The sequence below is a fragment of the Triturus cristatus genome, chromosome 10, assembly GCF_964204655.1.
Source record: "Triturus cristatus chromosome 10, aTriCri1.1, whole genome shotgun sequence".
NCBI lineage: Eukaryota > Metazoa > Chordata > Amphibia > Caudata > Salamandridae > Triturus > Triturus cristatus.
The window spans coordinates 1088831812-1088844952 of NC_140593.1; the positions used below are offsets into that span (position 1 = coordinate 1088831812).

At 49.8% G+C, this 13141-nt stretch overlaps 1 protein-coding gene across 1 annotated transcript in view; it reads left to right on the forward strand.

Annotated features, from left to right (window-relative positions):
- The first annotated feature begins 659 nt into the window (after positions 1-659).
- The window catches only part of IL21R (interleukin 21 receptor), a 184049-nt gene continuing 171567 nt past the window's right edge, over positions 660-13141 (forward strand). Inside the window, exon 1 of the mRNA XM_085629269.1 lies at positions 660-750. The gene's annotated coding sequence lies outside the window, so the exon portion shown is untranslated. The remainder of the gene's footprint in view (positions 751-13141) is intronic.

The window sequence follows — 13141 nt, forward strand, 5'->3', positions numbered from 1 at the left end:
ATCTTGCATGTGTTGTTGAGCCTGAGGTGTGTCAGAGGGCGAACGCAAGAACGAGCCAGTGGATTGCTGAATCAATGCATGAGTGCAAAGATGAGTGACAGAGTGGACGTATGATGACTTATTCAAGCCTAAACCCCTCCATGACACAGAACTCTCCTCATAGGCCAGACCTCTTGGCATTGACAATGCTTGTTCAATTGTTTTCGCCCTGCATTTCCTGTTTTTGTTTAAAAAGGTATAACAGGCTGCGGCTGATGTGCTCGATTCAGCCACAATACCAGCCACCATCTCAGAATCCAGGCAGGATGCGGAGGACGAGATGCTGCCCAGGGTTCCAGTCGATGCCGAGCACGAGGGGTTTAAGTGACGGAGATGCCTAGTGAAAAAAAAGGCCTCAAATTAAATCACGAATTCAACTCACTCAGGCCTGCACACAGCAACCACAATCTATAACCTCAATACGACATTACACCTACTGACGTGGAACAGTTTTACACCATCAACCCACTCGTGGGACTCTTTTCGAATGGCGCGAGAGCATCTGTGCAGAGAGAGGGCCGCAAAAATACCCCGGCACTCGAATGTACAATCCCACAGGAGGCGGGGCAGGGAAGTGACATCAGCAGCTGACTTACACCTAGTTTCTGTTTGTCGGTTTCAGTATGATCACTCATGTCAGATGTGAAGCAGAGGCTGGATGTCTGCAGATGTGCACACTTGGTCATCTGGAAAGAGGAATCACTTTTAATGGTAAGATCTCATTTTATCTTTTTTATTTTTGTCATGCAAAGGAGAACCCTGCTGAGCTGACGCTGTATGTTTCAGACCGTAAATGGCAGCTGAACTAAAATTGAGAGTATGTGACGCATGAGCACCAACTGAGAAACAGATGAGCCTAACTTAAAGGGTAGGAGTTATCGAAACATTCCTTATTTTGTGCAGGAGGGGGGCACCGACACTCATTTACTGGGGCCAGAACTTCATTTCATCCTCAGACTTTCACCCAGAGCAAGGAAAAAACTTTTCAGTTTTGAAATACAATATGGTCACCATCCCTGTGGTTGCAGCCAATCACAGGGGACGCAAATTGTGATCTGCCTCATGAATATTTATTAGGCAGGCCCTTCTGCGACTCCCTGCGATTTAGTATTTTGTGAACTGACCTATTAGTACATAAGTTGGGTCACAAATACCATTTCAATCGCAAAAAGTAGGAGTGCAATTTGCAACCACTTTTTCCAAATAGAATACTAGTGCACCAGGGCCTACATTTTGTTCACAAAGTAATTTGCGATAGGGAATTCCATATTCTGCCCCACAGTATCAGGACTAGTGAAAGTTTGCTCTTATAAATTGCACTTGAGAATACAGCAGATGGGCCAGTACTGTGGCTTTTCCATATTCACACAGACAGGGGTCAGAAAGCTGGCACTCAGGAGCAGGTCGTCCTACAAATTACAGGGAACACCCACAAACTAGTAGGTTTCTAGGCACTCTCAAACAAACTGAAGATCATTTCTCACCCTGGAAGCCCAAGCAAAACTACTCCTGTGCCAATAAACGCAGCACTTTCCTATCCTTTCCAGGGTGGGAAAGAAAAGAGAAGACCCTTGGTGTAAATATGTAGGGTAAGAAATGTTAAGACAGGGAAAGATATTTTTGCTGTGAAGAAAAAAAGTAATCATTTACATCACATACTAAAGTAGAATTTTCCCTCTTTTACAAATTAACAAGAATACATCATCAGTCGTGTGTGTCTCATTTAGTACAGATATTAATCATGGCCTTTAATTGTAGGATACCTCACACTAAATCGTTTCCAAGTGCTTAAACAATAAGGGAAAATATTACCTAACCGAATGGTACTTGTTTTTTAGACTTCTGAAGGATCAACAGTTGATTCATTCTTGAAAGTTTTTAGTTGTGCAGGCGCTTAACCGATTGAACTACCTTCCCCTTATACATCAATGGAGAGAATGTATAGTGACATGAATCGTACATGAAGCCAGTGTATAATAAGGGGGCACTCAAATCAATGTGGTACATCAATCAATCGAGCCACAAACCTCAGATTCCTTTTAAGCAAAATTAATAAAGTTTCTTTTTTGACTTAATTGGTTATTTTAAATTCACTTTCCCCACACAACCAACCCAGCTCCGCAGTAACCTGGCGTCGCAGCACACTGGGATGACATTCGGTCGTCCCAGTGGAAGCCCGATGATGAAGCATGTCACCGACCAGGTTGGTGAGTGAGGGCTTTTCATACCCACTGGGTATTATTCTGTTGTTGCCAAGCATATTCCAAATGAACATAACGGTTCACAGGGAATCTGAGGTTTGTGGCTCGATTGATTGATGTACCACATTGATTTGAGTGCCCCCTTATTATACACTGGCTTCGTTGTTTATTGATATTTAACCGAGGGGACTAGCCGTGTTGATCCCTTCCTCTCCTGTTGTTTTTGATTGATGAATCGTACATGTCCAGTTATGCCTCAACTACACCTAAATCTCCCTTTAAAATGTACCTGATGGAAACGCTCTTCCATGGTGTATCTTTCACACTGTCTCTGGGCTACCTCAGGGCTTCCCTGATGATGCCTTAACTCATAGCCTATCAACCGCTGTGCTTGGAAGAAAAGATGGTTTTACAATGCGTCGGGCAGTTTTAAAATACTTCGACCAGATTTCCCAAGAACCTGCGCCAGTGCAAAGTGGCGCAAAGTGTTGCATGTTGCTTATTTTTGCATTGGAAAGGTGTTCTTTTCTCAGTGTAAAAAGCACTTTTTGCTGCTTTGCGTCACTTTGCGTCAAGGGGACGCTATTGGAGTGTTACTGGGGCCGATCGGCACAACCACCATTGGGTTTTGATGCAAAGCCTGATCTAATAGGAGAGCCAGACCATGCTCTGCATCAAAGACTAACACCTCTTTCAAGAGAAATATTTCCACTACTCAAAAAACGCCCATGCATTGCATATGTGATACAGAGCACAACACACATCCGGTGTGTGGGATCCTTCTATGTTTGTCTACACATTGCATTTTGACTGGAAGTGTGTCCTTCCCTTTCCCGTGGATTCTGTGCTAGACAGCGTGCATGGACCCCTGCAAGGCTGTGTTTAATGTTAAGCAGCCTTTTAGAGAACCAGCGTTTTGCATCACAGGATCAGCAGACCAAGATTGACTGCACAATGCAGCACAGAAAATGTGGTTTCTGAGGTGAGTTACATGAACAATGATTAGACCTTAGCCATACCTTTTAAGCCTGCAGCCCAATATAGCTGGGATCCAAACAACACCATGAAAAGATAAGCAACCCTTTAATTTTCAATGAATATTGATGATTTCAAACTCAAATCTTATTGTTAGTGGCACAATCACGCTCTTCGAAACTTCCCTTCTCCCTAGCACCATGCCAAGAACTCTCCAATGTTTTTCTTGCTCAAGTCTTTGCAGTTCATTGATCTGCTGCCATTCAAACTGCCCTTCAAGCTGTTCTTAGTGACACAAAGGTCAGGTTACAAGATGACTACATGTCACAGTGACTCAATACTCCAGCCCAGGGCTTATATTTAACAGCCTAGTGCATTTTGGAACTTGTAGTCTTGTTTCTCATCAAGTAATCCAATTGCACTCATCTGCCAGGCTGGTGTACACAAGGCAGTCCAGGGCTGGAGCATTGCGTCCTTCGTAGCACGACGTCATTTGATTACCTTAAGCACAGATGAGTTTGTAAGTGGAAGGTGGTGGAGCCAAGAAAAACCCAGTGCATGCTGGGAAGAAGAGGAGATACACATCAGGGTATGAATATGGAGTACCGGGCTGTGAATGCAAAGTTTCAAGGAGTTTCACCTTTAACATAATCATAGGGTATAGCCGTGGGGGCTCTAAGATCGCAAAAGACTCCAAAAAGTCCAGAATTGAGCGTGTTAGTAAGTTTGGAAGGCGGATAATAGGTATTGCCTTTCAATAGAGTTGTAACAGGATTTCAATCAAACAAGATTTATAAAGCATGGCTAATCACCCGAGCGGGTATCCAGGCACTGAGAACCTTGCTGCTGAGGGAGGGTTAGCTGAACATCCAGGCCTTAAGTCCTTTCCTGAATTCTAGCAGCAAGGTAGAAGTCCGGAGGTGGAAGGGGAGATTGTTCCAGCACTTTGCAGTGAAGTAGGAGACTACCACTGTTGCTTTGGCAGACGTGGTGGCATAAGCAAGGCAGAGGGAGGTAGAGGGCAGGTGTCTGGAGGGCTTATGGAAGTTTAGGCGGTGGTTGGTGTATGCTGGTCCTTGGTTGTGTAGGGCTTTGCATGTGTGAATCAGCATCTTGAATTGACATTGATTCTGAATAGGGAGCTAATGGAGTTTCTTGATGTGGGGGGTGATGTGGGTCCACTTTGGGAGGTCGAGGATGAGTCTGGCCACCGAGTTCTGTATGGTCTGCAGCCTCTTCAGGAGGTGTGAGACGATTCCTATATAGAGTGTGTTGCCGTAGTTCAGCTGGCTGGTGACTAGGGCCTGTATGATGGTATGTTTGGTGTTGACGGAGAGCAATTTGAAGATCTTCTAGAGCATGGAAAGTGTGAAGAAGCAGACGGAGGAGACTGCGTTGATCTGGCTTTTCACAGTAAGTTTGCTGTCCAGGATGATGCCGAGATTGTGGGCCTGGTCTGTCGGGTGGGTGAGGGTCCTAGTTTGGGAGGCCCCCAGGGGTCGTTCCATTAGGATGTGTTGTTTCCAAAGATCAGCACTTCTGTTTTGTCTGTGTTGAGTTTTAGGCAGTTGTCTTTCATCCAGTCTGCAACGGTCATCATGCACCTGTGGAAGTTGTCCATCATGGTGGAGGGGTCTTCTCACAGCGAGAGGATGAGCGGGGTGTCATTGGTGTCGGATATGCTATTTAATCCATGGGCTATGACGATGCTGGCAATAGGGCTCATGTTGGTGTTGAACAGTGTAGGGCTGAGCCTTGAGGGATGCCACGGATGATGTTCTTTGGTTCAGAGGTGAATGGTGGAAGTTGTTCTGGAAGTCTCTGTGTTCTTCCATGGAGGAAGGAGGCGATCCAGTTGAGGGCGTCTTCTTGGAGTCCAATGTGGTGAAGCCTCTTGATAAGGGTGTGATGGGATACAGTGGCGAACGCTGCTGAGAGGTCGAGGAGGATCAGGGTTGCTGTTTCTCCCTGGTCAACGTGGGTTCTGATGTCATCCATGGCAGCAATCAAGGCGGTTTTAGTGCTATGGTTGGTGTGGAATCTGGATTGGGAGGTGTCCAGAAGATTGTAGTTCTCTAGGTGTTGCGTGAGTTTGCGGTTGATGTCCTTTTTGAGTAGTTTGGCTGGAAAAGGGATCAGAGTGATGGGATGGTAGTTCTTGAGTACGCTGGGGTCTGCGGATGGTTTCTTGAGAAGGGGTTTGACTTCTGTTAGAACTGGCACCATTGGCGTGGGTCTCCCTTCCATTTTTCGCTGTTGTCTCCCCTGTTTTTGCTGGTAATAGATGCTCTGGGTGCTGTGCCACTGCCATTCAGTGCCACAGCGCGAATTCTCTCTGTGTAAAGATGACATGTGAATTGGTATACCCATGATTGGCTGATTTGGTTTGCCTGTTAGTCCCTAGTAATGTGGCCGGTGTGTTCCCAGGGCTGGTAAACCAAATGCTGCTGGTGGGCCTGCAGCGCTGGTTTGCGCCACCCACAGAAGAAGCTTGTAAAGTGTGTCTCAGACCTGCCACTGCAGTGTCTGTGTGCAGTCTAGAACTGCCATCTTGGCTGTGAAGTGCACCCACTTCCCAGCCCCTGAACCTTCCCTTGGCATCATGTAAGCCACCCCTATGGTAGGGTGCATTGTATGTGTAAGGTAGGACATGCTCTGATGTGTGTAGCATGTCCTGGTAGTGAATTACACCCAATTTTGTTTTTCACTACTGTAAGGCTACCTGTTCTCCATAGGCCAGAATGGGAGGTTTGGCTAATACATTCTATAGTCCTAACTGACCCACAGAACTGGGTAGAAAAATGAATTTAGTATGCCTGAGCTCAGAATATTAAAATACATCTTTTAGTGAAGTTTATTTTTATATTCTGTGTTTGAAAATACCACTTTTAGAAAGTAGGTATTTTCTTGCCTAAGCATCCAGTGTGCTCTGCTGTTATGTGAATTGGCTGTCTGGTTTTGGAGGGACAGGGCAGGCTGAGTCAGACCTGGGTTGAATAGAGAGATCTGAATTGGAGTATGGGGAGGGGTAGCTCCTGGACCTGAATAGGGCTGTGCCTGGCAAGGTGAGTGCTGCCTCCACCTCCCACTGTGTGTCTGATGGCAGACCCCTTCTTTCTGAAAGGAAGGATGCAGCCTGGTAAACAAAGTGCTCCAGGACTGACCAGAACTGGTTCTGGCTGGGTTCAGTGACTTGTAGCTTCTTAGAACAAAGACTTTTGCGGTATGAATATCTGTGCTGAAACCCCTACAATTTGTATTGCTCCTGGACAACAAGAAGAACCTCTGTCCGTGTAACTGAAGGAATCTGCAGGAGAGGACTGTCCTTGTGCTTGTGTCCTGTTTCTTGGACTGGCCTGCAGTGGTTACTACTGGACTTGGAAGAAGAGGAAAAGGACTTTGAAGGAACTTTTATTTTTGCTACAGCAATCACCCAAGGGCTAGAAGAGAGTTAGCCTCCTGCAGGAGTCTCAGGCACATCAGACTCCACCACCAGCCTCCTGTTTCCTCCCAGCGAGGATTTCTTCTGCAGGTGAGGCTCCTGTGAGTTCCAGGGCCTCTAGTTCTACTGTGGAGAAGAGAGTGCTGAAAATCGTCGCTAACGCCCGTTAGCGAGCCGCCGCAGCTAAGGAGCGTAAGGAAAATCATCGCGCTGCCGCTGCTGAGTGCTCGCTACCTGAGATCATCGTTTCACCTGTCTGCGGGGCTGCCAAAGGCTCGCTGACTTCAAGATTATCGCATCGCCTGTTTGCGGGCTGCCAAAGGTTCGCTAACCCGAAGATTATCGCATCACATGTTTGCGGGCCTCAGAGCGCTCGCTAACCCAAGATCATCGCATCAAGTTCATCGCTTCACGACATCGCAGCGCGGACGCCGAGCGTTCGCCATTTTCATCGCATCGCATCAGGATCGTCGCTCCCACGCGGAGCGCCATTTCTTTTCATCGCAACAAGATCGCACACGCAACAGGCTCGACGCATCATCCTCCCTTTGTGGCAAGGATTTCATTGCATCGCCGGCTTAGCGTGTAGAAGTTTGTCGCTTTGTCCTGCACACAAATCAGTGCATCATCCTCCCTTGCGGCAAGGATTCAACGCATCGCTAGTTAGCGTGAGGAAAATCATCGCTACACCTCCTTAGCGACATTTTGGTTGCTTTGCTACAGAATCCAGGTATCTTGTGAGTAAAAGGGTCGCAGAGACCACTGCCTTGAACTGAACACCTCTTTGCACACTTTGAACTATTTTTGCAGCCTTTCAAGAGTAACCCTATTTTCTAGTATTGTGGATTTTTACTGTTATTGGTCTTGTGTTAAGTCTATATATAAAGATACTTATTTTTTATAACTACTTGTGTGGTGTCCCTTTGTAGTGTTCTTCACTGTGTTACTGTGTATGGTCATAAATGCTTCTCACACTGCCTCTGAGATAAGCCTAACTGCTCGTGCTACGTTACCACAGGGTTGAGCAGGGGTTATCAAAGGGTGTAGCCCGCTTACTCTGACTTAGGAAGAAGGGTCCCTACTTGGACAGCGGCCAGCCATTGCCAACTAGAGACCCCCATTTCTAACAACTTCTGTGTGAAGATGGCTGTGGTGACAGATGCGTGGTGGGCTTGTTGCTTATTGTCTTGCTCCCAAGGTTGAAGATGTGGTGGGGACAGGGGTCCATGGGTTTTCCTGAGTGGACTGAGTTGATGATGGCGCTTGTGCTATGTGTGGTGAGCTGGTCCCAGGTGGTGAGAAGGTGGTCTGGTTTTGCATCTGTGGGAGTGAGGAGGCTGAGGATGTCGACGGCAGTAGGTTGGGGTTCAAAGTTGTTGTAGATGGTGGAGATCTTGTCGTGGAAGAAGTCCTCCACAGTGTAGTGGAAGGCAGCACAAGGTACCTAATGTGCCAATAGCACTGTGCTCTTCATATCATGTAAAGTTACTCAGAAATCCCCATCCTCCAACCAGTGAATACTTCACAAACGTTCAGCTTTTTATACTTCCACCTGTAAGGAGCAGACCTGTGTGCAGGGCTGTCTCCTCTTAGGTAAAGCCCTTGAGCTGCTCCTCTCCGTGAGTCTGTTACAAGGTTGTGGAACACTGCCTGCTCCCCTCTTTGCCATTCATACTCTGTCTATTTTGTTGTTCTATTCTAGACCCTATTACTCTTTGAATCTGTGGTATAAGCTGGAGTAGAAGAAAATGTGGGTATTCTGTAATTGTGAACACTGGAAAGAAGTTTTACTATCTCTTGCAGACCCCTATACCCACAGGTATCTATTCACACCCAATTGCAATGAGTCGTAAAAGGTATCCAGCCTCATATATATTAATGAGGGGGCCTTTTTGCAGCTCCTATGGTGCATCGCAAAGCAACCGCTATGACGAAAACAGCTAGTGCTTTGCAACCAGACTTTAGCACATCATACCCAAATTCAACTCAAGCCCTTTGTAGAGCACGCAGCTGCCTTACAAGAGGCGTCCCGGTGCTAGCTGAAAGGTCATGACCAAGCAAAACCAAATAGCAGAGAGGCTAGATGGCCTCTGGGCAGGAATCAAACAGCAGTGTTTTAAGGTTCTTTCCGAAGACAGCTTCAGAGGGGCTGCTTGCAGGCCAAAAGGAGGAGCATTCCACAACTTGGAAGCCTAAAAAACAGAACAATCTGCCTCCTCTTCAGGACTAATGAATGCGGGTAGCTGGAACAGTTTTTAAAAAAAAACAATTTTTATTGTCAATTTGCACAATAAACGCAGGGCTCTGTACCCCAGAGGCCACTGCAGTATCCAGTTAATCATTAGCATGACCGAAATTGACCTTTTTATAAACAAAACAACCACAATCTTTAACATTGAGTGTCGTTCCGGATATCAACCCCACTCACCCCAACTCCCCCCCCCCCACCGAGTTGCGCAATTCCCACTGATGACCGCCCACCCGCTGATAACCAAGGACCAAAAAGGAAAGAAATAGACAAGATACCAGAACTGAAGACAGACCATCCCACTCTTAGCACACTCACACCCCAGGCAACCCCCCACCCCCCAGGTGCCAGACCCAACCACCCTATCTCTACCCTCATTCCACTGGGATATCCTCTGTTGCAATCACAAGCTCCAGCCACAGGCCTCTATAGTCCGCCCACCGCTTCCATATTTTGTAATGCTTACGCGGACAACCCCAGGCCACAAAGATGGGCTGCTCCAGCCCCATGCAGAAGTCCAGGCCATTTTTCCAGGCAGCCACCGAGGAGGCCCGCGTGTCCTTCCTCATCCTGGCAATATCACGTTTCGCCAACGTGAGGCCCAGCTGCATAAGGTGCTGTTTATAAATATTGCCCCCGATCCTGTCCATCACATGCAGCAGGGCGAGCTGTGGCGTGCGTGGGAGCAACCACCCCAGAACCTCAGATAGGCAAGAAAAAACTCCCCTCCAGAAACGATCCAGCGACGAGCATTGCCAGACCGTATGTAGGAATGTGCCCTCCGCCCCACCCCACCGGAGGCATTCCGGGGAGGCAACCAGGCGCGCCCGATACAGTCGAACCCGAGTATAGTATACTGGGTGGAGGTACTTGAATTGGATGAGTCGGAGACGCATCGCTATAGCCGCTCCCCGAGGGGTGGCTAGGGCCTCCCTCCAATCTTCTTCCTCCAACGTACCCACGTCCTCCTCCCACACCTTCCGTAGCTTTTCCAACGTAGGCACACTGTGGGTGACCAGGGACTGATATATCCGCAAGATCTTTTTGTTTTGAGGTCACCCATGAAGACCTTCGCCTCCAACGGGCTAAACTCGGGGATGGAGTCGAGGCCCTCCAGGCTGGGGGAAAGCGCATGGCAGAGCTGGAGGTACCGGTAAAACTGTGTCCGAGGCATGCAAAATTCTTCCTGCAGATTTCGGAAAGATTTAAGAGACCCATTCCGCACTACATCTCCCAGGGTAGAAATACCTATGGCATCCCATCCTCTGAAGCCCTGCAGGGACGGCAGGTCAGGCAGGCGTCCATTGTGCCACAGAGGAGTTTCCCTAGTTAGTGTATTCCACCACCCCATTCTTCTTAGAGACTGCTGCCAGATTTGGAAGACTACCTTTGACACCGGCGGCAGCGCACCCCGCAACGTCGCTGAGTAGAGGATTGTGTGGAGAGTGTGATGCCCCATTAGGTGCCGCTCTAATGCATAGGCCGGGTCCCCCCTGTCCCCATACCACAACTCATTGAGGACTAACAGGTGTGAGGCCTGGTAGTATGAAAGAATATCTGAGGTCGCCAGGCCTCCACAGTAAGTGGAGAGAAAGCATGTGCGCAACGCCACACGCACCGCCCTCTGCCCCCAAAGGAACTGGCCCAGTACCAAATTCACCTGCCGGAACCAGCGAGGCGCGATCGGGAACGGGTGGTTCTGTAATTGGTATAGCAGACGGGGGAGCGCAACCATCTTAAAGATCGCCGATCTACCATATATAGTTAGAGGCATACAGGACCAGGTCTTAATATCTGCACGGACGCGCTCCCATACCGGTGCCAAGTTCCGCTCTCACGATATCGCCGGCACCTTTGAAGAAGAAGACATCATCCGCATATAGTGCGATCCTGTCAGATAGACCAGGGGCCCACTCAAATCCCTTCAACTGTGCGTCTATACGCACCCAGGCGGCCAACGGGTCCATGGCGAGGGCGAATAGATAGGGCGACAGGGGGCACCCCTGTCTGGTGCCATGTCGGATGGGAAAGCTGGACGAGACCGCTCCCGCCACGCGGACCGAAGCTGTCAATTCGGTATACAGGAGCATCACATACGACAGGAACCGAGGGCCGAGATTAAGCCGACGAAGGAGGGCGAACAGATAAACCCAGCTCAGGGAATCAAATGCCCTGTCCATGTCTGCCAGTAGGAGCGCAGCCGGCTCCCCGTCTGTCGGACCGCTGCCAGTGCCACGTGTGCCCGCCTTATGTTGTTTTGCGTCGCCCTCTGAGGCATGAACCCGGCCTGGTCCGTGTGGACCAAAGCCGAAATGTGGGGCAGGAGACGATTAGCCAGGGCTTTGGCCAAATCCTTGGCCTCAACCATTGAGGAGGGAGATAGGGCGGTATGATGCATGCTGTTCCGGGGGCCGACCAAACTTATGAAACACCACCACCTCTGCGTGTCGCCAGTCCGGAGGGAGCCGACCGGCCTCCCTGGCCTCCTCCACTGCCGCCCGATAATAAGATGCTAGTTGTAGTTTGTATCGACGATGGAACTCACTGGGGAACCCCTTGGGTCCCGGTGCCTTTCCTGAATTGAGCTCACCCAGGGCCTTACCCAGTTCCTCCTCCGAGAGGGGGAGCTCCAGCTGCTGGCGCGTCTCATCGGACACCGCTCTGGGCGGGAGGTCCTCAATGAATTTGTGTACTGTTGCCTCCGGTAAACACTCCCGAGGGGCGTATAAATCCGCGTAGTAGGTGGTGAAATTCTCCGCTATGGTCATAGGGTCAATTAGCGGCGCCCCCTTCTCATCCTGCACCCCTGGGATGGCCTGGGGATAAAAAACACCCTGGCAGAGCCGATGTAGCATGTTGCTCGACTTGTCGCCCCATTGACAAATTCTGCTACGTGTTGCTAGCCATATTTGGCGAGCCTCATCCATCAGGAGGGAGGCATAAGACTGCTGCGCCAGCAGTAGCCGTCGCACCACCGGTCCGCCACCCACCTCCCGGCTTTGACGCTCAAGTGCTTCCACCTCTGCCTCAGCCCTAACCAACTCATCACAATGCTTTCTACGGGCCGCCACGCACCATGCAATGTCCACCCCTCGTAGAGTGGGCTTCAGTGCCTCCCAAAGTGTTACTGCACTGGAGACCGACCCCACGTTAGCGACAAAGTAGTCCGTGATCGCCTCCCTCATAAGCCTCTCGTAGTCGGCATTCTGCAAGTTCCATACCGCTAGGCGCCAGCGAAAGGGTTGCCGCCCCCTACCCAGCCGCAGCACCACGAACACCGGTGAGTGGTCCGACAATCCCCTAGGAAGGATCCCAGCAGACATTACACGCGTTGCAGTCGCCCGGGGGACGAAAACATAGTCTATCCTAGAGAAAGACTTATGGACCGCTGATAGGTACGTAAATTCCCTACTAACCCGGTGCATGTGCCGCCTGGTGTCCACCCAATCGAGGCTCGTAACCAGAGAATGTAATTTCGTGGGCTGAGTGCCACCCAGACCCCCTCCTGCCCTGCTTCTGTCCCTGCCCATATCCATAACATCATTCCAATCTCCACCCACCACTGAGGCCACGTCCGGCATGCCCGCCCATAAGGAGAGCAACCGCTCCACAAAGGACCACTGTAAGGGGGGAGGGGCGTATACACAGCCCAGTACAATTGAGTCCTCCCCAATCTTGCCCCGAAGAAACAGGTACCGCCCCTGCGGGTCCAGCCTTTGTTGCGCGTGCACGTATGGAAACCTGCGATGTATTAGGACCGCTACTCCCGTAGAACCCTGCATGAACCCAGCGTGAAAGACCTGCTGGAATACATAACGCTGCAGGCACAGGGCCTTGGAGCCCATCAGATGGGTTTCCTGCAAAAAGAGGATGTTAGCTCCGACCCTTTTTGCCTGACACAGGACTGCCCCTCGCTTAATTTTATCCAGAACCCCGCACACATTCCAACTGACAATACGGAGGGTGCCCGGGGACACCCCAGCCTCTACAGCCTCACTAGCCATTGAGCGACAAGCCTTGATGTAGCACGGATATCAGGTCCCAACCGTGTGTGTGCATGACCTGATGGGCACAGTGTAAAAGCGCAACTCATACCCCTAACCAAACCCCTTCCCCATAACAAACCCCCCACCCCATACCTCAAGAACGCTGAAGTACCTGTCACGGCGGGGTTGGCACCAGGCCCCCAACGGGGGGGCACAGTCCGCACCCGCCAATGGATCCCCAACTTGCAGC